This window comes from Carcharodon carcharias, chromosome 9, assembly GCF_017639515.1.
Source record: "Carcharodon carcharias isolate sCarCar2 chromosome 9, sCarCar2.pri, whole genome shotgun sequence".
Lineage (NCBI taxonomy): Eukaryota > Metazoa > Chordata > Chondrichthyes > Lamniformes > Lamnidae > Carcharodon > Carcharodon carcharias.
The window spans coordinates 16,769,100-16,792,506 of record NC_054475.1 but is presented as its reverse complement, the minus strand read 5'-3'; the positions used below and the strand labels follow the sequence as shown (position 1 = coordinate 16,792,506).

Genomic DNA, 23,407 nt, shown 5'->3' with positions numbered 1-23,407 from the left:
CTCAGAATGTTGTAAATCTTGGGAATTCTCTACCCCAGAGGGTTAGGCTGTTGAGTATATTCAAGATGGAGATGAATAATTCTCGGAATACTGAGGGAATCTAGGAAGCAGGCAGCAAAGTGGGGTTGCGATCAAAGATCGGCCATGGTGTCACTGAATGGCTCAAGAGGCCCAATGGCCTGATCTTTTTTCTATGTTCTTAACTATATTTGTGAGCTGGGAGTTTCTGAGTTGCTCATTTTCTGTACTGAATCTTTGACAAAAGTTTGCATTTACCTCTTCGTTTTGGAATACTGTGCAGACATGGATCATGTTGTCTTTGGTTGTGGAGCGAAGGAAACTCCAGCACTGCCACTGCCGTGGGTCTCTGACCCTTGTCTGAAACTTGTAGATGTCTGGAGACAATTGCACCAAATACTTGATTTGCAAATCCTATTCCAATGACCAATGACTGAAGCCCAGAATTTCACTGCTTTGTCAAATGTCTTGATACGCTATAATTCATTTATGTTTATTGATCAGTGATAGATATAAAGCCTGATTTCTGAAGAATGATGTTTCAATGACTTGCTGCCAATTCTTTGTTATTCTTGTTGCATCTAAAATTGGCTCCATGTGTTCTCCTTTCTTACCCCACTGTGCCTCATTCAGATTGAGTGCAAAGCAGCAGTAATTCCCTACGTTGCTGTTGGCAATCTATTCATCAGTTGCTGGTGGATTTTTTTTTAGGGGTGAGATTCCACCCAGGTGCACACTTACCCTGTGAAATATCAGGATGACTTTTTAAAAAAAAAAACCTTTCTAAATGTTTCCATTATCTTGCCAACCTGAAACCCAGTATGAGCAATGTTGGTACTGTTTTCTATTATCTAATACTTCACTGGATTTCTTGTATGGAAGTAAGACATTGCAGCTATTTTGTTGTGGTTACATACCTGTGCGGTGGTGACCATGGTGGTGACTGGACTTTGGAAGGTGTATGCTAGTGTAGGAGTCTGCTGCTGATCGATTTATTCAGTCTTCTTGCTGAGTTTACTATCTCTGACTTGCCGTTGGAAAAAAGGGATGGGGCTGGTGAGGTGGAATGAGGAAAGGCGGGGAAGTTGTGGGGGTCAGGTCAGGGGAAAGTTGGGGGATGATGGATGCTAGATGTTCCTCAGGGAGAGGAATGGGAAAAATCAAAGGTGCAGTGGGGTGGTTGTGGGGGGTGGTGGGGGGGGGGGGTGCGGTAGAAGATGTTCATTGTCAGCAGTTTGACTCTGGCCCTGTGCTTGGTTTGGAGGCGCACAGTGGAAAGTGTTGTGTAGATTCCCTGTCTGTCCTCATGGGCCTGAGGGGACTAAGAGTGGGAGAGATGATGGGAGGCAGCGGCAGTGTAAATGCCTCTAATACAGGAACCCGGGGAGCAGTTAAAAAAAGTCTGAATCTGTTGAATTTGAATCATGTTTTGCAGCTTTTATTTAGAATCCTTACAACTAAGAGCAGGTTGGCGGCACATTGTGGTGGTCCCCCAACACGCATTCAGCATACAATGGCCGACACGCAAACGCTCGCAGCGCGGCGGGACTGAGCGCAAACGCTCGCAGCGCGGCGGGACTGAGCGCAAACGCTCGCAGCGCGGCGGGACTGAGCGCAAACGCTCGCAGCGCGGCGGGACTGAGCGCAAACGCTCGCAGCGCGGCGGGACTGAGCGCAAACGCTCGCAGCGCGGCGGGACTGAGCGCAAACGCTCGCAGCGCGGCGGGACTGAGCGCAAACGCTCGCAGCGCGGCGGGACTGAGGAAAGTTACGTTGCCTTTATGTCAGATATTTGCCCTTGTCTTTTGGGCCCTGTGCCCACCCTCCCCTCTGTAAGGCAGTGGTCCCACCTTCCATTTTACAGTACTGCTACCCTGGGCCTGTCTCTGAGGGTGGGTCAAATGTTGAAATACAGTCAAAGCAACTAATGAGTCAGTTTTTTTCACACATGATTTGCTTTAAAACAACTTCGCTGATCTCTTATTATTCCGCTTGCAAGGCATCCTTGTGTTTGGGCGGTACAGACCGATGGTGTAAATCCTTCATAATAAAATCAGCTTCTCACCATTGCCTTGCCTCACTGTGTTGGAGGGACCAGGCTTAGTTTATCCTGTTTCCCTGGCCGCTGGGTGTCCAACAATGAATGCCCTGCTTTGTTGGTTCACTAGGTAGTTACACTGTGAATAAATGCTGATGATTCACAGAGTCACATGGTATTTCACTCCCGGGACGTCTCATTTTTTTTACAGGGAGCATTCAGCACAAGTCAGGCAATAAATCAAAGTGCTCAGTGTGGAACCACGAGAGAGGAATGTTGGATTCGGTGCTCCATTCCAGATTTTCTACACTTGATTCATTTCAGATGCTTGTGCTGCTGCTGCTGTCCCCTTCTCTCTGGACAGTTATGAAGTTGCAATGGAATGAAATAGCTTGGATACTGAAACCATGAAGAAATCCTGAGAGTAAGAAAGGCTGGGGTTGGGGCAGGCGGTGGGGGGGGTGCGGGGCAGGAGGAATCCATCTTGCATTGAAGAGTAGAAGAGAGAGCAGAGTGTCGAGCTCAGCAAGGACGGGCAAAGGTCGCCTGCACTTGTCAAGCATTGTCAGTGTGTGTGTTAATGCAGCACAATTATCCCATTTATAGAAGTCACCAGACAGCAATTAAACCGCTAACCAAGATGTCTTGTCTAATTTTCTTGGGCTGATGGTTGTGTGCTTTGTGTTTGTTTGCGATGGAGTAATTGGGCAGGAGTCCAACAAAGGAAACGTTAAGAGTATGTGAACTGCAGCTCACACTCCCACGGTGCACTAGCGACAGGTCAATGATGGCATCACCAGAGGCATCGGTGCAGTCACCTCACTCTCTGCACAACCGTTCCTGCTGATCCGAAGTTGTTGTATTGTCTTTGTTTCGCATACAAGTTGCAGCACACGTGGAGTTGGACGGTGAATGTTGACCGTTTGATTACTGGGGGAGTTCACAGTTGAACGCGGTCCTAGCTTCATGAGTTCTGACCAGAGTCCCCTGGGTAATGATTAGAAGCAGGAAGATTGGCTATCCCCTCCCCTCATCCGTGCAAATGAACCCAGTCTTGTGAACCTCGAAAGTTAACAAAAAGCTGGTCACCGGCTATACAAAGCCGATTCAGGCCCCAAAAAGTATGACTGCTCACATAAAAGCTCAGATTCAAAGTGTGTGACTTGAGAACTAGTCACATCAGTTTTTGCATTGAATTGATCTGTATCGCCAAGATTCCTTGGAGGAAAGAAACATCAGAACGTGATTGGCTAAATGGGAAATCCAAATGTTTAAAACTTCTCAAAAGTGATCTTTTAACATCTAACCCCCCAGCCCTGCCCCACACCATTCAAAGAGGGATTCTATCCACTTGAGTTACAGCTCAGAGATTCTGTACTTCATCGATCTCCCCCTCTTTAAACAAACATACTCACCTCTCCTCATGTTCTTGCTTTAAACCCCTTTAATTGAACGTGGCATTCTCTTTCCCCCTCCAGTCCACTTCACATTGGTACCCCCCTGCACTCCTCTGGTTTTGATAGACAAGGGAGTCCAGGTTTATGGGGGGCAGACAGGAAAGTGGAGCTGAGACCACAATCAGCTCAGCCATGATCTTATTGAATGGCGGAGCAGGCTTGAAGGGCCGAATGGCCTACTCCTCCTAAGTCCTATGTTCCTACTCACAATGCTACCTCCTCAGATTAAGCTGATGCTCCCCTTTTTGCTGACGACCTTCCTTCGTCACCCTCTCAGTTAACACACTCACCCTGATGTGCTGCCAATTCCCCCCCACCCCCCCCGGCACCTCAACAGCCTCTTCCTATCCAAATCTGATTGTTAATAGGATGTTTCCCGGGCAACGCTATACAGCATGCTGACAGTGCACAGTGGATGGAATTCCTGCCAGCAGGAATCCCCAAGAAACAGACCATGGGAATGGGCTGACCTGCATTGATATTTCAAAGTGCTGAGAGTGGGGCACAAGATCTGTTGGCACATGCGGACTATTGCCTCACAGATCAGCTAACTGAGAATAAAGAGCAAAGGGGACATAGTCCAGATTTTAACCTTGGGAGAAATGAAAAATCAACGTTGTTCATCTCCCCTGGTGGTCATGCCTGTAATCACCCAAATCCCATGCTCTAGAATTTCCCTCCCTAAGCTCTCTGCTCCTTTAAGAGTCCCCCACCTGAGTGGGAAGGGTCCTGTTCATAAGCGGCTATGGGAGGCAGAGCCAATTGTATCATCAGACCTCTCAAACATGCTGTTGGCCGATTTCTTGATCCACATTAGGAATGAAGTCACTCAGTGGTGGAAAATTGAGGGCCCAGAGGCTACCAACCAGGCCCAGGGTTGGGAATATGGGATGGGGGTTCTGGAGAGGTCAGCCATTCAGGAAAATGGGTGGGAATCTGGGCTGGGAAGTCCTACACTTCCCTGTGCAGCTAGCTGCAGCCAACTGATCCTCTTGGCCCTAAAAAGAAAGTTGAAAATTCACTCTGCTGAGTCTCTTCAGCATTCAGACCAGGTTCTCCCTGTCAGGCTCCCTGCTCATCTTCTGTTGACCTAATATGCACAACTGAACGAGACTCCTGACTGACTCAGTGACGCCTCATTGGCCTGACAAATCAGCTAACGTTCATGTGTTTATCATGTGATTGAGCACAGCTGTGATGCCTCAGTGGTCGATTGTCTCACTGATCCACCGCTCCCTGGCTGAACATGTAGAGTTAGATTTCATATTCCAGAAAGGAGTCCAAACATTTGATGGGGTGAGGAGACTGGTGGGAACTGCTGGAAAAAAATGAAGATTTGTCAATCCCAAAAAAAAACTTGAAGGTTACAAATAATATGCTAGACTGTATGCTAATTCTTTCTGATATTGTACTGTCCCTGTTTCAAAGCTTCCAGTGAGAGACCGTCTTCCCCCCTTTGCGCTCCTCGTACCTCAGCAGCAAGGTCAGTGACCATGCTGCCAATGCAAACAGTGATGGCCAGCCCAGCACACTGTCCTCAGTCACAGAGCGCTTTCCTCTGTTGAACACTCTGACGTCTGTTTGTTTGCGAAGGCTGTTTCATCCCTGTGTATCTTACTGGCAAATTTTCCCCCACACTTTCCTGTTTGATTTGTTTTTGTGCTTGCAGTTAACTATTGGATAGCTTGTGGGTAAAGCTGGTGACTGAGGAACCTCAGAGAAGGACCGGGCTCACGATTTTCCTTCATGTTTGGGCTTGCGTTTTCCTTGGTGTGAGGTTATGTTCAGCCAGCATAAGACAGTGTCACTCGAGCAAAGGCCGCACACCTATCCAGTGCTTTGCTCAAAGATCACACTGGGGAACGCTTTGCCATGGAGTGATGAGATGCAGGAATCTCCGCTCAGGAAATTTTCCACAGGCAGACAAGCCATGATTCATGGCCTTGGGACAGCAGTTCTCCCAAAGGAATACCGGAAGTTGCCCATAGATAGTCTTTGAACGGTGTTGCAAATGCCTCAATCTCGTGCGTTCAGCTTGGCTGGGACTGAGAGCAGCGTGGTTGTTGTAACAATCAGTTCCAAACACTAAAACTTCTTGTTTCTTTCCTTTCAAGCTGCCAAAACCCCTCCAATTCTTGGCTGCTCAAATCCTACTTCCTCCCCCCCCCCCCCCCCCCCCCCCACCCCCCCCCCCCCCCCCCCCCCACCCCCAACCAACCCTTTTGCAGGAAAATTAATACTTCCGGCACGTTGCCAGATGTTAGGAATTGGGTTGTTACACAACCTCTCCAGAAACATACTGATTCTATCCAAGGGTGAGATATTGTTTTATACTTTGCAGAAATTGTTCACAATGGAAGCGATTAAATGTGTTGTCTCTCACTGTTGCGGATCCAATTTTATCAGCAAGGCAAGCCGCAGATTCTCTTCCCCTTCCTCCTTCCTTTTCCCTCAGTTTCAAGATATCGCTTCAGCTGTGACCAGTTAATTAAAAACATCTGTAAATTTTTTTTTTAAAAGTTCTTTCGTTTTTGCGCCCACTCCCTTTCTGCAGTTTTGTCTGCATTTTGGGGTAAATCTGCAATCGGGCTGTCCTGGCAAAGAGCGGAACTCGATCAAGTGCAGGACCAGAGAATTCGAGGGCTTCTACCCCCACTTGTGATTTCTGGGATTATAGCTCTTTCTCCCCCCCCCACAACCAGGTGCGTAACATTTACAATCCTCCTCTGACACTGCTCCCACATCGAAGGGCAGTTGGAACATTGTGGCCAGAACGTGCGACTGCCTGTTGTGAGTATGTTTTTGGAGATGAGAATACAATAAGACCATGAGACATAGGAGCAGAAATTAAGCCATTCGGCCCATCGAGTCTGCTCCGCCGTTCAATCATGGCTGATAAGTTTCTCAACCCCATTCTCATGCTTTCGCCCCGTAACCTTTGATCCCCTTACCAATCAAGAACCTATCTATCTCGGTCTTAAATACACTCAATGACCTGGCCTCCACAGCCTTCTGTGGCAATGAATTCCATAGATTCACCACTCTCTGGCTAAAGAAGTTTCTCCTCATCTCTGTTCTAAAAGGTCTTCCCTTTACTCTGAGGCTGTGCCCTCGGGTCCTAGTCTTTCCTACTAATGGAAGCACCTTCCCCACGTCCACTCTATCCAGGCCTTTCAGTATTCTGTAAGTTTCAATCAGATCCCCCCTCATCCTTCTAAACTCCATCGAGTATAGACCCAGAGTCCTCAAACGTTCCTCATATGTTAAGCCTTTCATTCCTGGGATCATTCTTGTGAACCTCCTCTGGACCCTCTCCAGGGCCAGCACATCCTTCCTGAGATACGGGGCCCAAAATTGCTCACAATATTCTAAACGTGGTCTGACCAGAGCCTTATAAAGCCTCAGCAGCACATCCCTGCTTTTATATTCTAGTCCTCTCGAAATAAATGCCAACATTGCATTTGCCTTCCTAACTAGCGACTCAACCTGCAAGTTAACCTTAAGAGAATCCTGGACTAGGACTCCCGAGATTTCTGAATTCTCTCCCCATTTAGAAAATAGTCCATGCCTCTATTCTTCCTACCATAGTGCATGACCTCGCACTTCCCCACGTTGTATTCCATCTGCCACTTCTTTGCCCATTCTCCTAACCTGTCCAAGTCCTTCTGCAGCCTCCCTGCCTCCTCAATACTACCTTTCCCTCCACCTATCTTTGTATCATCTGCAAACTTAGCCAGGATGCCCTCAGTTCCTTCATCTAGATCATTAATGTATAAATACTGTCAGACTGGTTCTCTGAGTCCGCTGCATAATTAATCCTCATTTGCAAATTGCACATTTTTTAAAAATAAAGTAATTGAGACGGAATGCTGTGCAGGATGTTTCTCAAGGTGAAGAGGCTCTATATAAATGTAAATCTTTCAGGAATTGGATCAGGGTTAGTTAACTGCTTGGGGTGAAAGCTGGAGGAATCTTTGAAAGCTGAATACAGAAAGGGTAGAAAGGAAATCAGGGGGAGAAGAGAGCGCAGGGGAATAGATTGGCAGGTAAGAAAAGGGAGCCCGAGAGTCTTTTATAAGTATATAATTAGAAAGAATGCGGTCGAAGGAAGAGTGGGGCCAACTGGGGACCAAAAGGAGATATTTTGGGAATCTGAGGATTTGGTCGAGGTACTAAATAAATACCTTGCGTCTGTCTTCACTAAAGAAGAGGATGCTGCTAATGTTGCAGTATAGGAAGAGGCAGCAGTAGAGATATTGCACAGGATAAAAATAGATAAAGAGGGGGTATTTAAAGGTTGGCAGCCCTCAGATTAGAAAAGTCACCCTCTCTGGGGGCATGCACCCTAGTCTGCTGAGGGAAGTAAGCGTGGAAATTATGGACATTCTGGTCACGATCTTCCAACTGGCCTTTGATATGGGAGCAGTGTCAGAGGAGGATTGCAAATGTTACACCCCTGTTTTTTTTGGAAGAAAAAAGGGGAGAGCTATAATCCTAGAAGTTACAAGCCAGTACAGACAGGATGGGCTGAATGGCCTCATCCTGCGTGGATCATCTTTTGGTATTGTGTTTCTATAAGAAATGAAAGTTTCTGTGTCCCAGGCCGTTGGTCGACGAAGAGTCTGTCTGTAGTTTGGAGTTTTACAGCGGTGCCTGGATCTGTGTCTGATAGGATATTGGGGCAGAATGTGTGTGAAGTCTTCCCTGTGTCTAAGACCAAATGCATCCACACTACACTCCACTCCACGCCCACCTGGAGCCAGTAAGAAAATGATGTTGCAGAGTACTGAGAGCAGCCTGTTTATCTGCTGTCGTGGCTGCCAAATTATCCAGGTAACATGCCGTAGGTTGACAATCTACTGTGATGGCTTTTAACTTTTTGCTTGTACTATTTCTGTGTAGAACCTGGCCTTTCTGTGAGCTTGTTGGGTCTTGTTCCTCTTGGCTAATGTGGGTGAAGTGCACGCTAGAGAGAAAACCTGTTTTCATGAAACTATTCAACTAAGAACCCCAGCTTTAAAAATGCTGAATTCTTGGGGATTGGACAGTGTCCACCTGACATGGACTCGGATGGTCATATGACAGGTGACTGCTACCATGTGATCAACAAGCCCCATAGTGGAGTGCTGTCATTTACTATTTGTTTGTTGTATTGTGGATCTTTGTGATTTGAAGGGTCCATGTTCAGAATCTACTATTGTTGCAGTATCTTCCTGGGGAATATAATGCTGATTCCTGGAATTTTGACCAAGTGGTGCTGAGGCTGCTAGCTAAGTGGCTCCAGGGGAAAGAAACTCGCTTTGCATAAAAGGTGGTTAGAATTTGGACCATTCCAGAGCCATGATGCAAAGTCAATTGATGTGCATATAAAGAAGCCATTTCCTTAAGGAAGTGCCATTGTGAGGATTATGGAGAAAGGGTGGTTCTTTGGGACTTGAGAAAGTTGCTGTGACTAGTAATATCAGGGGGGCACCTTGCTGGCTATTGATGGTTATAAATTATAGAGAGTGGGCATAGGAGTAAATCTATGATACCTAGCACTAGCATCAAACTGCCCCAGCAGACACAGATCGGGGACTCACCTGGCGCGCGTCCTGAGCTGCTCCCACCTGTTGCTCCATTTTGTGTCAAATGTGTACAGAATTTATTCCTGAGTTTGTTTCTGAAACATCAATTCTAATCTGCCCCAGACAATCAAATATGGTGGTTCAACCATAACTACACACAACACCAGCCCTCAGCTGCCTCATCTCTTCTTCCTGGAGTTCCTTCTCTAAACCCCTTTCACCTCTGACGACTCAGAGCCTGTCCCTTCAGCTAAGCTTTCAGCCATCACTCCGAATCTACCAAACTCCTAGCTTGGCGACTACATCCGTTTCCTTATCCCTCTTTGTGAAGCTTTATGGAACTTTTCTTTACCTTAAAAGATGTTCAATAAATGCTGGTTGTTGTTGTTTTGTTATCCATCAAGGAGATGGTTGTATAATCAGAGGTACTAAAGAGCTAGGAAGAGATTTCAATACTGAATTCAGGTGGCACAAAAATCTTGACTAAGGTAGGAAGAGTGTGACGCTGGACAAACTGTTACCAATTCTACCTTGGTGAGTTGATGTACAGCAGGCTACTTTTACAACACTGCCCTACATTTTATATACATCTGTCCCCTCACAACATTGAACTAAAGTTAGCAAGGTTTCCTCTTGCTTTACTTGCAAGAAAGGGAGGGGTGGTATCTGTAATTAGAGGAGTGGAATGAAAGGAGTATCCAGGAAGCTGTCGGTCTGAAAATATAAAAGCACACGGGAAGAAATGGCGGTGAAATGACTTGAACTGGAGAATGATGTTGGCTTGAGTCCATGGGGTTTACGATCATTCGGTTAGGTAAGGTCGATGGCTGAATTGCGAAAGGGAAGAAGAGATGAAGCGAATAGTAAAGTGGAGGAAAAGGCCAAAATGATTGTATAAAAGCAGCCGGAATGAACCACCTTTCCAGGTCAACAAACCTGTGTGAGTTTTAGAAATGGGGAAAAGAGTAACCCTCCAATGGGTTTAAATAATGGGTTTAGATCACAGTTTAGATAATTGCTAATGCCATATGATCTTTGAGGTTATTTCCAGCCCTACAAAGGGAAGAATACCGCCAACCTAAAATGGAATTGGGGCTGATTAACATGTCCCATTGCCCGAGTAAATTATCAGCACGTCCAGCCTTTTTTTCACTTGCTCATGGGTTGTGGGCATCGCTGGCTAGGCCACCATTTGTTGCTCATCCCTAATTGCCCTGTTCAGAGAGCAGTTAAGAGTCAACCACGTTTCTCTGGGTCTGGAGTCACATGTAGGCCAGGCCAGGTAAGGGCAGCCGATCTCCTTCCCTGTAGGACATTAGTGAACCAGATGAGTTTTTAAGATAATCAACAATGGTTTTGTGGTCATTTTAAGTCCAGATTTTTGTTGAATTCAAATTTCACCATCTGCCGTGGTGGGATTGAAACCCGGGTCTCCAGAGAATTACCCTGGGCCTTCTGAAATACTAACCCAATGACAATACCACTATGCCACCAACCTTCAAAAGATAAGAGCTGTAATTTCCTCGACCTGTATATCATGCTTTTTCCTGTTCAATAACTGGCAGCTACCACAGAACGTTGAAGCGAATGATGTATTTAAGGGGAAGCTGGACAAACATGGAAGAGAAGGAAGTAGAGGCTTAACAATGATCAATTTATAGGAGGACAGATGAAAGGCAGCTCAAGTGGAGCATTGACACTGGAATGGACTGAATGGACTGTTTCTGTGCCGTATGGCCTTTGTTGCTAAGCAGTTAAAACACCAGCCAGGGCTTGTGTTATCGATTCCTCTCCAGTGATCCTGTTTGGAAGTTAGTCCGAGAACAGGATTGGTCAAATCCTGTACAGACTGAGAATTCCCGCTTTGACCCCTGCTCTGTTGCTGAGCTTGATGGGTGAGGGATGAGGTTGGGTGGTAGGGTTGCAATGTCTAGCATATTGCCTTCCAGCTCAGGGACAGAAGAAATGGATCAGTCAGAATCCCTACCCATTTCAAGTTCAAATTGCACTGGAGCAATGGACAATACATAACTGTCCAATCACAGCAATGCCTTTAACATTTGAGTGCTGTTATCCTTGTTTCTGACCAAAATCACATTGACTGACCAGCGTGCAATACAACACTGCTTCCCCCTTAATTTCTAAGCATCCATGATTGTGCATTGACTGTAAACAGTATTTGTGGGTACAGAAGGCAGACCAACGCTTCTCAACTGAAGACCCACGGTCTGGTCCTTTCTTTGACTCTTTTTGTTTTAATGTGCCAAAACTGCTCTTGGGGAAAGGGTAGAAACCTCACGCAGGATGGAATCAGCTGCAGACCAAAGGGCCGGAAAAGGGTGGGGCAGCTTCCTGTTGGGTCTCCAGAGAGTGTCACAGATGACAGGATAACTGTGCATCAACCGTTCTACTGCATACTCCAGATAAAGGTGCTAAACGATAATTGAGGAGATCAGTCTGCGAGACTTGGCCTCAGACCAGGGGGTCCATTGGAACATGGTCCCGTTGAGAATGCAGACGCTACTAACTGTGCTTCTGCATTTTTAATAATATACATGGATTGAAACACGCTTAATTTAATAAATTCTGTCAAAGTGCCAGACTGCCCCTTGCAAAATCTATTGGGGTTGTTAGCAACTGATTAAACTGTGTAATAACTGGTTAAACAAAAGGAATCATGATTTTTTTTAATATTTGGGTAATATGAAATGTTACTATTTGTCCACAAACTCTTAAAGTCACAGCCTTGGTTCTATCAGCTTGGCTCAGTGGGCAACACACTCACCTCTTGAGTCAGTAGGTTGTGGGTTCAAGTCCCACTCCAAATACTTGAGCTCATAAGCCAGGCTGACGCTCCAATGCAGTACTGAGGGAGCGCTGCACTGCGGGAGGGTCAGTACTGAGGGAGTGCTGCACTGTGGGAGGGTCAGCACTGAGGGGGCGCTGCACTGTGGGAGGGTCAGCACTGAGGGGGCGCTGCACTGTCGGAGGGCAGGTACTGAGGAAGTGCTGCACTGTGGGAGGGTCAGTAGTGAGGGAGTTCTGCACTGTGTGAGGGTCAGCACTGAGGGGGCACTGCACTGTCGGAGGGTTAGTACTGAGAGGGCGTTGCACTGTCTGTGAGTCAGCACTGAGCGAGTGCTGCACCGTCGGAGGGTCAGTACTGAAGGAGTTCTGCACTGTCGGAGGTGCCTCGCTTTTCATGAAATGTTAAATCAGCTTGTGATGAATGTGAAGTTCTCCCTTCGACAACAGTACTTCATTGAGAGGACTCGAAAGGCACTATAGAAATACAAGCTTGTTCTTTAGAAACCTGCTTGCAGATGCAGTCTTTGCAAAAGATTTTACACAGATCCATATTTGGCTGTGTGAGAGGTGGTCATAGTGAGCACTGATGAGAAAAGCATGGGACAATGGAGTTTACTTGAGATTTTTCCATTTCTGTCCACGTTTTCCATGGCCTGTGATGGTTCATTATTAATACTGAGCATGAGTGGTGTTTGGCCAGCAGCTACGTGGATGGGGGATGTCTCTAGAGTTCCCAGGGGTCGCAAGTCTTGGATATATTCCTAAAACTCCACCTCCACTCTAACCCCACCCAAACAGCCTTTTTACTTTCTTCCCCACCCTCCCCACAAATCTCCAATATTTTCAGTAATTACTAAAAGCGTTCAAAGAAAATGGAAAATGGGCCTGTGATTTTCCTTGTGAGCTTTGCATGCAATTCCTGGGGACCTGGGAACGCTAGGCTTTGCAGCCAGGATTAACCAGGGTGGCTGGTTTGCTTTGGTTTTGTCACGTTCAATGGCAGACGCCAGGAGGCAGACACACAGGTCTCAGCAATTTTGCTGCTCTTATACTAATTGCTACTCCCATCCCTCATCAAAACTTGCTTCACAAAGATAATCTTTTACCTTTCAATCATGTTGGCATTATTCATTTTCTGATATAATTAGTCTTTCAATTATAGATTCCCAAACCTTTTAAGATGTGGATGTAGCATCACGTACTATGACCAATCAATCTTTTATTACCACATATAAACTTACATTACAATAGCCTTAGCCGAGGTAGCTATAGACTAAAGTGAATAAAATGGCTAGAAAAGTAAAATGTGTCCCTGAACAATAAATACAGGGCATCTGTCATAAGTTTCTGACATGTTCACCACAGAAGTCACAATGTCAACAGGACAGACAAACAACCAGAGGTCAATGAGGTTCAAAAAAAGTGTGGTTTTTGGATGTGTTCAGTTTTCAGATTTATAGATAAAGGATAGACGACCTGTAATAACTCTGACCATGGCTGGGAGGAAAATGGCCATGTTTCCTCAAGGGGAACAGGCTTGTAAATGACCTGCCTTGTTCACTCTGTATTTTCTTGAGTGGCGGTTTGGCTTGGTGCCAGAACCCTTGCCTCTGAGCTGAGAGGTTATGGGCTTAGGACCTAAGTGCAGAATCCAGACTGTGACTCCCAGTACATGACTGAGGGAGGGCTGCACTGTTGGAGGGGCAGTACTGAGGGAGTGCTGTGCTGTTGGGAGGGACAGTACTGAGGGAGTGCCGCACTGTTGGGAGGGACAGCACTGAGGGAGTGCTGCACTGTTGGGAGGGTCAGTACTGAGGGAACACTGCACTCAGAAGATAAAAACAAAAAAACTGCGGATGCTGGAAATCCAAAACAAAAACAGAATTACCTGGAAAAACTCAGCAGGTCTGGCAGCATCGGCGGAGAAGAAAAGAGTTGACGTTTCGAGTCCTCATGACCCTTCGACAGAACTTGAGTTCTAGTCCAGGAAAGAGCTGAAATATAAGCTGGTTTAAGGTATGTGTGTGGGGGGCGGAGAGATAGAGAGACAGAGAGGTGGAGGGGGGTTGGTGTGGTTGTAGGGACAAACAAGCAGTGATAGAAGCAGATCATCAAAAGATGTCAACGACAATAGTACAATAGCACACATAGGTGTTAAAGTTAAAGTGGGTGATATTATCTAAACGAATGTGCTAATTAAGAATGGATGGTAGGGCACTCAAGGTATAGCTCTAGTGGGGTTTTTTTTATAATGGAAATAGGTGGGAAAAGGAAAATCTTTATAATTTATTGGAAAAAAAAAGGAAGGGGGAAACAGAAAGGGGGTGGGGATGGGGGAGGGAGCTCACGACCTAAAGTTGTTGAATTCAATATTCAGTCCGGAAGGCTGTAAAGTCCCTAGTCGGAAGATGAGGTGTTGTTCCTCCAGTTTGCGTTGGGCTTCACTGGAACAATGCAGCAAGCCAAGGACAGACATGTGGGCAAGAGAGCAGGGTGGAGTGTTAAAATGGCAAGCGACAGGGAGGTTTGGGTCATTCTTGCGGACAGACTGCAAGAATGACCCAAACCTCTCTGTCGCTTGCCATTTTAACACTCCACCCTGCTCTCTTGCCCACATGTCTGTCCTTGGCTTGCTGCATTGTTCCAGTGAAGCCCAACGCAAACTGGAGGAACAACACCTCATCTTCCGACTAGGGACTTTACAGCCTTCCGGACTGAATATTGAATTCAACAACTTTAGGTCGTGAGCTCCCGCCCCCATCCCCACCCCCTTTCTGTTTCCCCCTTCCTTTTTTTTTCCAATAAATTATAAAGATTTTCCTTTTCCCACCTATTTCCATTATAAAAAAAACCCCACTAGAGCTACACCTTGAGTGCCCTACCATCCATTCTTAATTAGCACATTCGTTTAGATAATATCACCAACTTTAACTTTAACACCTATGTGTTCTATTGTACTATTGTCGTTGACATCTTTTGATGATCTGCTTCTATCACTGCTTGTTTGTCCCTACAACCACACCAACCCCCCTCCACCTCTCTATCTCTCCGCCCCCCCACACACACACCTTAAACCAGCTTATATTTCAGCTCTTTCCTGGACGAACTCAAGTTCTGTCGAAGGGTCATGAGGACTTGAAACGTCAACTCTTTTCTTCTCCGCCGATGCTGCCAGACCTGCTGAGTTTTTCCAGGTAATTCTGTTTTTGTACTGCACTCAGAAGGGCAGTACTGAGGGAGTGCCACACTGTTGGGAGGGACAGCACTGAGGGAGTGCTGCACTGTTGGGAGGGTCAGTACTGAGGGAACACTGCACTGTCAGAAGGGCAGTACTGAGGGAGTGCCGCACTGTCGGAGGTGCCACCTCTCTAAAGAGACGTTAAACTGAGGTCCTGTTTACCTGTTCATGTTAAATGTTCATAATAGCCAGAACTTGAGCAGTGACCACGCCCCCCACCCGCTTCAACCCAGGGGACCATCCACACCAGTGAATGAACCTGGGCCCAGGCAGGTTTGTATATCTTAGCACCACCGGCTTCCCGTAGCCCAGTGAATGTGTTATTCGATGCTTGTGTAATACAATGTTCCCATCAGCTTGTCCTTCCTTAGTCCTCCCAATAAATCCATCTCTTTCCACCCGCTCCCCCCCAGTCCCCAGAACCCCAAACTCCTGTAAACACTTGAATAACTGTCATTGTTGGCAACTTGTGAAGCGCCAGGAAGAGAGGTTAGGCATCTTAAGAGTTAAAAATCACAGCCATCCCAGTGGGTGCTCAGTTCCACCGCAGGGGCAGAGAATCTGGCCCAAATTTAGTCACCAACTCTGGTAATAAGAGGAAGTTCTGCTCGAGCTTGCAGCTGGTTCACTCTTTACCGGAACACAAGTTTTTTGAGGACATGACTTAATTCTTTTGCTTTTGTCAAAATCAATATTTGTGTAGAATCTCCAGAATCTACCCTGTGCAAAGAATTTCTGCTTGCATTTAAAAAGCAATCTTAGCCTAACTCTGCTATTTGGTAAAAGTTCAACTGGTGTGGTACTGGCAGAGAGAGACCACAAGCTGCAGGTTTCAATTCCCTAGCCATGCCGAGTCAGCTAACCTCAGCTGGGGTCGATTTTGCCCCCCAGTGACTTCAGCTAGAAAAGGGGATGTATCTTCCAGTGCAGCCAAGGGTGCCTGACTCTTGGTGGATGTATTCCTGGAAGCTTTCTCCGTCCAACAGCCTCATCCCGATCCTCTCTTCCCACCCCCGCCTTGGTCACCCGACAGATACACGTAAGCTCAATGCCTTCTTGTGGCCAATTGGAAAGTGAGCAGACACTTCAATACATGATTGGCTGACAGTCAAGAATCATCCAAAGAACCTTCCCTTTCCCAACTGCAACATTTTTGTAGCTATTAATCAAATTTGTTGAGAGACCTATAATTTTTGCTGGACTGGTCCCAGTAGTATCTTGGAGATTAATCTTCTATTCCTAGAGTCTGCAGGACAATCCTGAAGGATTTGGTAACACCAGCGCTGCTGCTGGTTATCGCTGGATAAGCGGAGAATGTGCGGTGATAGCTCACAACCTGTGGGCCTGGACTATGATGCCCTGACCATCGCTATTCCTATCATCAGTGAGCTGTACTGCCCCAACAGCAAGCAGGCTAATATTGGCTATTTCACCACAACCCAGGAATCAAATCTGGGCTCTTCCTGATCTGTGTTTGCCTGAGTGCCAGCCAGAGGCTGTTCACTGCAGATTTAAAAACTTCAAGTTATATCTTGACTTGCTTAAAACTTGAGGCTTCTTGAGTGGAGGGGAGCAGCCAGCCAGGCTCAATTTCTCGACATCAACACCCTCTTTTTTTCGCTTCTAAAATGCTGCCCACTTTTACTCTTCATGCCCTCAAAGATCACAATTCCAGTTAATGTGACCCTTTATTTGACAGGAAATTAACCTTAGGAACTGATTTGTTTCTCTCTTGGGCACCTTTTTTTATATAAAGAACACATTTAATAAGCAATAACAGCATCAAACACTCCCAAGGCAGGTACAGCATGGGGTTAGATGAAGAGTAAAGGTGTCCCCACCCTGTCCCAATATTGCTTTTTAATGCAACCACAGAACAGCACCCTTACTGCACATTTGCTATCTCTCTCTACACCAACTGTCCTTTACTGTGCCTCAGTACAGCAGTTAGTGCAATGATCGTCCCCAGTGGGGAGCCAGTTTGTTGGAAGCACAGATCCCGCCAGTTAGAGTTAAAGGGTTTCAGATTGACACCTCACTGAGAATGTAGGGGTGCCGGTGAAGGACTATCGGGTGGGATCTTAAGCTAGAATCCACCCACCTGTTCAAACAAGATCTCATTGCACCATTTGGCAAAGATAATCAATCCTGACCAAAGCTGCTCCTCCAGTCCAACGCCACCAAAACGAATCAAATCACTGGCCGACCTGACCTTATTTGAAATTTGATGACTGGGCATTTGATCATAACAGCTGTGACTGCACTTTATCAATTAATCAGTTGGCTGTGGAACATTTTGGGATATTGTAGAGATCTGTTTAAAACTTTTTACTTTTATTAACACATTCTTTTTGTTAACCTGCCTTCCAGCCAGAGGAGATGAGCCAGGGCCGGAAAACAGAATTTGCACCAGTTGAGACCTGTTTGCCTCATTGCTCTGAGGATCTTGAGCATTGGGAGCTAATGCACCAATCTCTGTTTGAAGAGTTGGTGTGCGATGGCAAAGTCACTCTCAATCTCCCAGCAATAACCTGTGATTCTGTTGATGTTTTTTTTTAACTGTAAATTTCTGACTGCTATTGTATAAACAAAATGTTTAATCAATTTCAGGAGAGGGAGCGTATAACAGATTAGCAGGACACTCAACAATAGCTACAGTCACCTGAGCCCTTCATAAATATTCATGTATGTGGTAAATATTCATGAACATGGCAAAGATATGTTACAGTTTACACCTGGAGATGGTTGCAGTCAACATAGTACACATTGCCCATTAGCTGTGCAGAACAGGAATGAAACATTCTGGAAAGGCATCAATATTTGAAAAGTTCAGTCCATTCATTCAGGGCTACACTCTGAAACCTTAACCTGTCTTGTCAATTTCAAGGTACTGACCAACCTGCTCTGTATTTCCTGAATTTCCCATGTTTATTTCTGATGTACTGCTCTCACTTGCTCACTCATCAGTCTGATGGCTCTATTCAGTATTGTAATCTGATAGCCATTCGAAGTCCAGTTCATTAGACAGGAAGAGGACCCTCTGTGCTGCCTGCTAAACGTGGTCTCAATGTTTAGGGGTTTGTTCAACCTGACACTAATGAGATGCTGAATTGGTATTTAATCAGGATCTCTTCCACTTTGTCAATGGCTTAATGTATTTGAAGTGCACTTAATTAATTCAGTTTATCGTTAAATTGCCTCCAAATCAATTGGTATAGCCCAAAATCAATTGATACAGGCCTGTGTGCTTATAGAAACAAAACACCCCTGAGAACTGTAGTGTTTGGAAAGGTGAACGAAAAGAAAAAGTGCTGCAAACACAGCAGGCCTGTGAACATCTATGGGGAGTGTGGACAAGTCGATGTTTTGGATTCATAGCCTTCTTCAAAACTGAAAAGTAAGAGACTAAGAAGCGTTTTAATGTAATCAGCGAATGGGATTGGAAGGGAAACGGATATTCAAGATAGACAAACCTAGAGTGGAATCATGACTGGAATTATATCACCCATCATTGCAATCAAATTATAAAAAGCAGAATAGAAGCTTTTAGATATTGAAGAGATGACATTTTTTTCATGTTAGCCATCTCTACTCCAGGGGGAGCAGCGTCAGTATCTCGAGTCCTTTGTCATTAAAATAGCATCACATTTCTGGCATCATTCTGGTGAATCTACACTGTCCCCTCTCTATGACTTCAATGTCCTTTCTATAAAGGAAACCAATACTGCTTGGTCGCCAACCTATGGCCTAACCAATGTAATAAGTTTATCTCTTTACTTTTGTACTCTATGCCCCTATTTATAAAAGCCAAAATATTCTTGGCTTGTTTTTTGTATAGTTTTATCTATACTTTCCAGGGATTATGTATTTGAACCTCGAAGTCTTTGTGTTTGCTTGCGCCCTTCAATAACCCTGGACCATTGATCTTGAGGCACACGGCACTCGCCCCAGGAACCAATGACAGAAAACACAGAAACACCCAATGAACGTTTTTGAGAAGCAGGCAGGAGAACTGGGATGGGGGAACCGGATTTAGCTGTATGAATGTTAGATGCAGACACTCGGGCACCGGCCTGTCCATCCACAGAGGCTCGTGTAGAGCTGAGCTTCCTGATGTGCCTCTGAAGCTAGCAACCTCACTGAAATGTGTTGATATTTTGGTTCAATGAGAACTTGAAATGAAAGGAATGGGCTCTGCAAAGCCTTTGTATGATCCTAATGAGATAATTAATTCACTACAGTGATCAGTGTTATTGTGTTGAGAGGAGTTTACTTCATTCCTTTGTTGTCTGAGCTGACTGAACATGCTGTTGCTGTTTCAAAGTCTCTTTTTTAAGCAAAGCTGCAATTTTGTGACAAATTGTCACGTATAATGGCAGGCCTGCCTTGGAAATTATATGCAGCAATCCGCTTTTTCAATGTGTCTATTTACTTGACCTGCTTTGCGCAGGAAAGAATCTGGTGCAGCTTGGTAGGTGTGTACACCAGCCCCCCCGCCACCCCTCTCGTGTACAGCCATTTACTCCCAAGTGTTTTCTCAAGGATGTGTGACCTGTCATGCAGGGCACTCGGTGCTCTTCCTAGGCATAAACATTTCTTGGACTGTGTGTTGGTCACCCCTATACAGACACGAGCAGAGAAAATTTCCCAGTCCTTGCCTGGTTGGTCATCCTGTGGTCAGTCAATGTACTGCTCTGACAGCCATATATTTTGGTTTGACATCGCAGTGTTTGTATGCAGATGGATGTTTTCTGATGCTGTGGGTGTGTGCGCATTGGCAAGCTGGCCTTGCTGCTGACTGAACTGCATTACCTGCAACAAGATGTGCCTTTGCAATAAGAATGCAGCTTTAAGCCTGGAGAGTTAATGAACAGAAAGGCCTTGATGTGCATCAGCCATATTGGACTTCGCATTCTGTGACGAAATTCGTCACATTCACCAGGACATTTTTGTCCAGTGTTGATTCCAAATGCCTTTTAGATCAAGAAATTGTTGCAATTATTCTGGCCACCAAAACATTTGAACTTGAATGTAGGTTCCATCTTTCTTACAAAGAACAGTTTTAGCAACATGTATTTCCTATTTTGCAAGGACCCAATTAAAATTGGTAGATGGCCTGATGGATGGGTAAGTACCCATCTTGTATGGGGAAAAGTGTCCCTAGAGGCAAAGTCAAGGGTTAATTTATCATATCATGGCTGCACTTTGAGCATCTCCTGTTCCAGTTCAGATTAATAGCATGTACCAATCTTCCAAGTGGAGCCATTCTCAAACATTCACTCTTGTTGGGTTTAATTCGTTCACATCAGTGTTTACAGCAGCTTGGTTCTGATATGATGTACAATGGTGGGTATATCAAAGACAAGAGGGATGATTTTTGGATTAGTATTGGGTGCACAAAGGGAAAGATTAGAAGAAACCTGTTAAGGTGGATAGTTGTGAGAACGTGGAGTGCTTTTCCACAAGTAGTAATTGACGCTAAAGCATTTATAAAGGTACTGGAAAAATTGTTAAAAGGAAAACGTGAAAGGATCTGGTGGAGAATGATGCTTTGTAACAGCAACCCTTGAAAGGAGCCTAAATTCACTAACAATGAGGCTGAATGGCCACCACTTATACTAATCACAGAATCATTACAGTGCAGAAGGAGGCCATTCGGCCCATCATCTTTGCATTAGCTTTCCAAATAAGCAATTCACCTAGTGCCATTCCCCTGCCTTTTCCCCATAACTGAACATTCTTCCTTTTCAGATAAAAATCAAATTCCCTTTTGAGTATTTCAGTTGAACCTGCCTCCACCACATTGTTAGACAGTGCATTCCAGTTAGCCAGTCGCTGTTTGAAAACATTTTCCCTCATGTCGTTTTTGTTTCTTTTACTTATTACTTTAAATCTGTGTCCTCTTGTTCTCGATCCTTTCACAAGTGGGAGCAGTTTCTCCTTATCTCCTCTGTCCAGACCCCTCATGATTGTGAACATCTCTATAAAATCTCCTCTCAGCTTTCTTTCCTTCAAGGAAAACAGTCCCAACTTTTCCAATCTGTCTTCATAACTGAAGTTCCTGATCCCTGGAACCATTCTCATGAATCTTTCCCAGACACTCTCCAGTGCCTACACATCCCTCCTAAAATGCGATGCCCAGAACTGAACTTAGTACTCCAGGCTGAACTAGTGTCTTTAAAAAGTTCAACATAACCTCCCTGCTTTTGTACTCTATAGTCCTATTAATAAAGCCTAGGATACTGTATGCTTTATTAACAGCTCTCTCAATCTGTCTTGCCACCTTCAATGATTCATGCACGTATACACAGAGGTACCTTTGCTCCTGCAGCCCTTTGGAATTTTACTCTGTTTTATATTGCTTCTCCAGTTTCTTTCTGCCAAAATGAATAAGTTCACATTTCTCCACTTTGAGTTTCATCTGCCACTTGTCCACCCTTTCCACCAACTTGTCAATGTCCTTTTGAAGTACAGCACTATCCTCCTCACAGTTCATATCATCCGCAAATTCTGAAACTGTGCCCTGTACACCAAGATCTAGGTCATTAATATGTATCAGGAAGGGCAGAGGTCCCAACACCGATCCCTGGGGAACTCCATCACAAACCTCCCTCCAGCCTGATAAATATCCATTAATGACTACTCTCTGTATCCTGTCTCTCAGCTAATTTCGTTTCCATGTCCCTTTTATTCCATGAGCTATAACTTTTCTGACAAGCCTGTTGTGCGGTACTGTATCAAATGCCTTTTGGAAGTCCATGTACATCACATCAACAGCATTGCCCTCATTAACCCTCTCTGTTACCTCTTCAAAAAGCTCCAGCAAGTTAGTCATACATGATTTTCCCTTAACAAATCCATGCTGGCTTTCCTCAATTAACTTGCATTTGTCCATGTGACTATTAATTTTGTCCTGAATTACTGTTTCTTGAATAAAAGCAGAAAACTGCGGATGCTGGAAATCCAAAACAAAAATAAAAATGAAAATACCTGGAAAAACTCAGCAGGTCTGGCAGCATCTGCGGAGAGGAATACAGTTAACATTTCGAGTCCGTATGACTCTTCAACAGAACTAAGTAAAAATAGAAGAGAGGTGAAATATAAACTGGTTTGGGGTGGGGGGATGGTGCAAGTAGAGCTGGGTAGAGGGCCAGTGATAAGTGGAGATAACCAAACGATGTCATAGACAAAAGGACAAAGAGGTGTTGAAGGTGGTGATATTATCTAAGGAATGTGCTAATTAAGGGTAGAAAGCAGGACAAGCAAGGTACAGATAGCCCTAGTCGGGGTGGGGTGAAGGAATCGAAATAGGCTAAAAGGTAGAGATAAAACAATGGATGGAAATATATTTAAAAATAATGGAAATAGGTGGGAAAAGCAAAATCTATATAAATTATTGGAAAAAAAAGGGGGATTGGAAAGAGGGTGGGGATGGAGGAGAGAGCTCATGATCTAAAATTGTTGAATTCAATATTCAGTCCGGAAGGCTGTAAAGTGTCTAGTCGGAAGATGAGGTGCTGTTCCTCCAGTTTGCGTTGAGCTTCACTTGAACAATGCAGCGGGCCAAGGATGGACATATGGTCCTTTTGTCTATGACGTCTTTTGGTTATCTCCACCTATTACTGGCCCTCTATCCAGCTCTACTTGTCCCACTCCCCCTTAAACCAGCTTATATTTCACCTCTCTTCTATTTTTACTTAGTTCTGTTGAAGAGTCATACGGACTCGAAGCGTTAACTGTGTTCCTCTCTGCAGATGCTGCCAGACCTGCTGAGTTTTTCCAGGTATTTTTATTACTGTTTCTAGAAGTTTCCCCACCACCGAATTTAAACTGATCAGCCTGTAGTTCCTGGGCTTATCTTTACATCCTTTTTTGAACAAGTCTAAGGAAGACTGAAAAATAATGGCCAGTGCCTCCACAAATTTCACTCTCACTTCCCTCAGTATCCTTGGATGCATCTCATCTGGTCCTGGTGCCTGATCAACTTAAATACAGACAGCATATCCAATACCTCCTCATTTTCAATTTTAAGCCCTTCTGCTGTATTAATTACCTCCTCTTCCACCATGGCCTGGGTAGCATCTTCTTCCTTGGTAAAGCCAGGTGCAAAGTACTCATTTAGAATCTCAGCTATGCCCTCTGCCTCCATGTGTAAATCCCCTTATGATCCCTAATTCGCCCCACTCCTCCTTTTACCACCTTTATATTATTTATATGCCTGTAGAAGACGTTGGGATTCCCTTTTATGTTAACTGACAGTCTCTTTTCATACGTCGTATTT

At 45.0% G+C, this 23,407-nt stretch overlaps 1 protein-coding gene across 5 annotated transcripts in view; it reads left to right on the top strand.

Annotated features, from left to right (window-relative positions):
- srgap2 (SLIT-ROBO Rho GTPase activating protein 2) overlaps window positions 1-23,407 on the top strand; it is a 248,300-nt gene that overhangs the window by 110,938 nt on the left and 113,955 nt on the right. Inside the window, exon 1 of one of the 5 annotated variants that reach the window (XM_041195353.1) lies at window positions 8,227-8,346. The exons of the other annotated variants lie outside the window; for them this stretch is intronic. The gene's annotated coding sequence lies outside the window, so the exon portion shown is untranslated. Of the gene's footprint in view, window positions 1-8,226; window positions 8,347-23,407 lie in introns of those variants that run through there. 5 annotated transcript variants of the gene reach the window in all.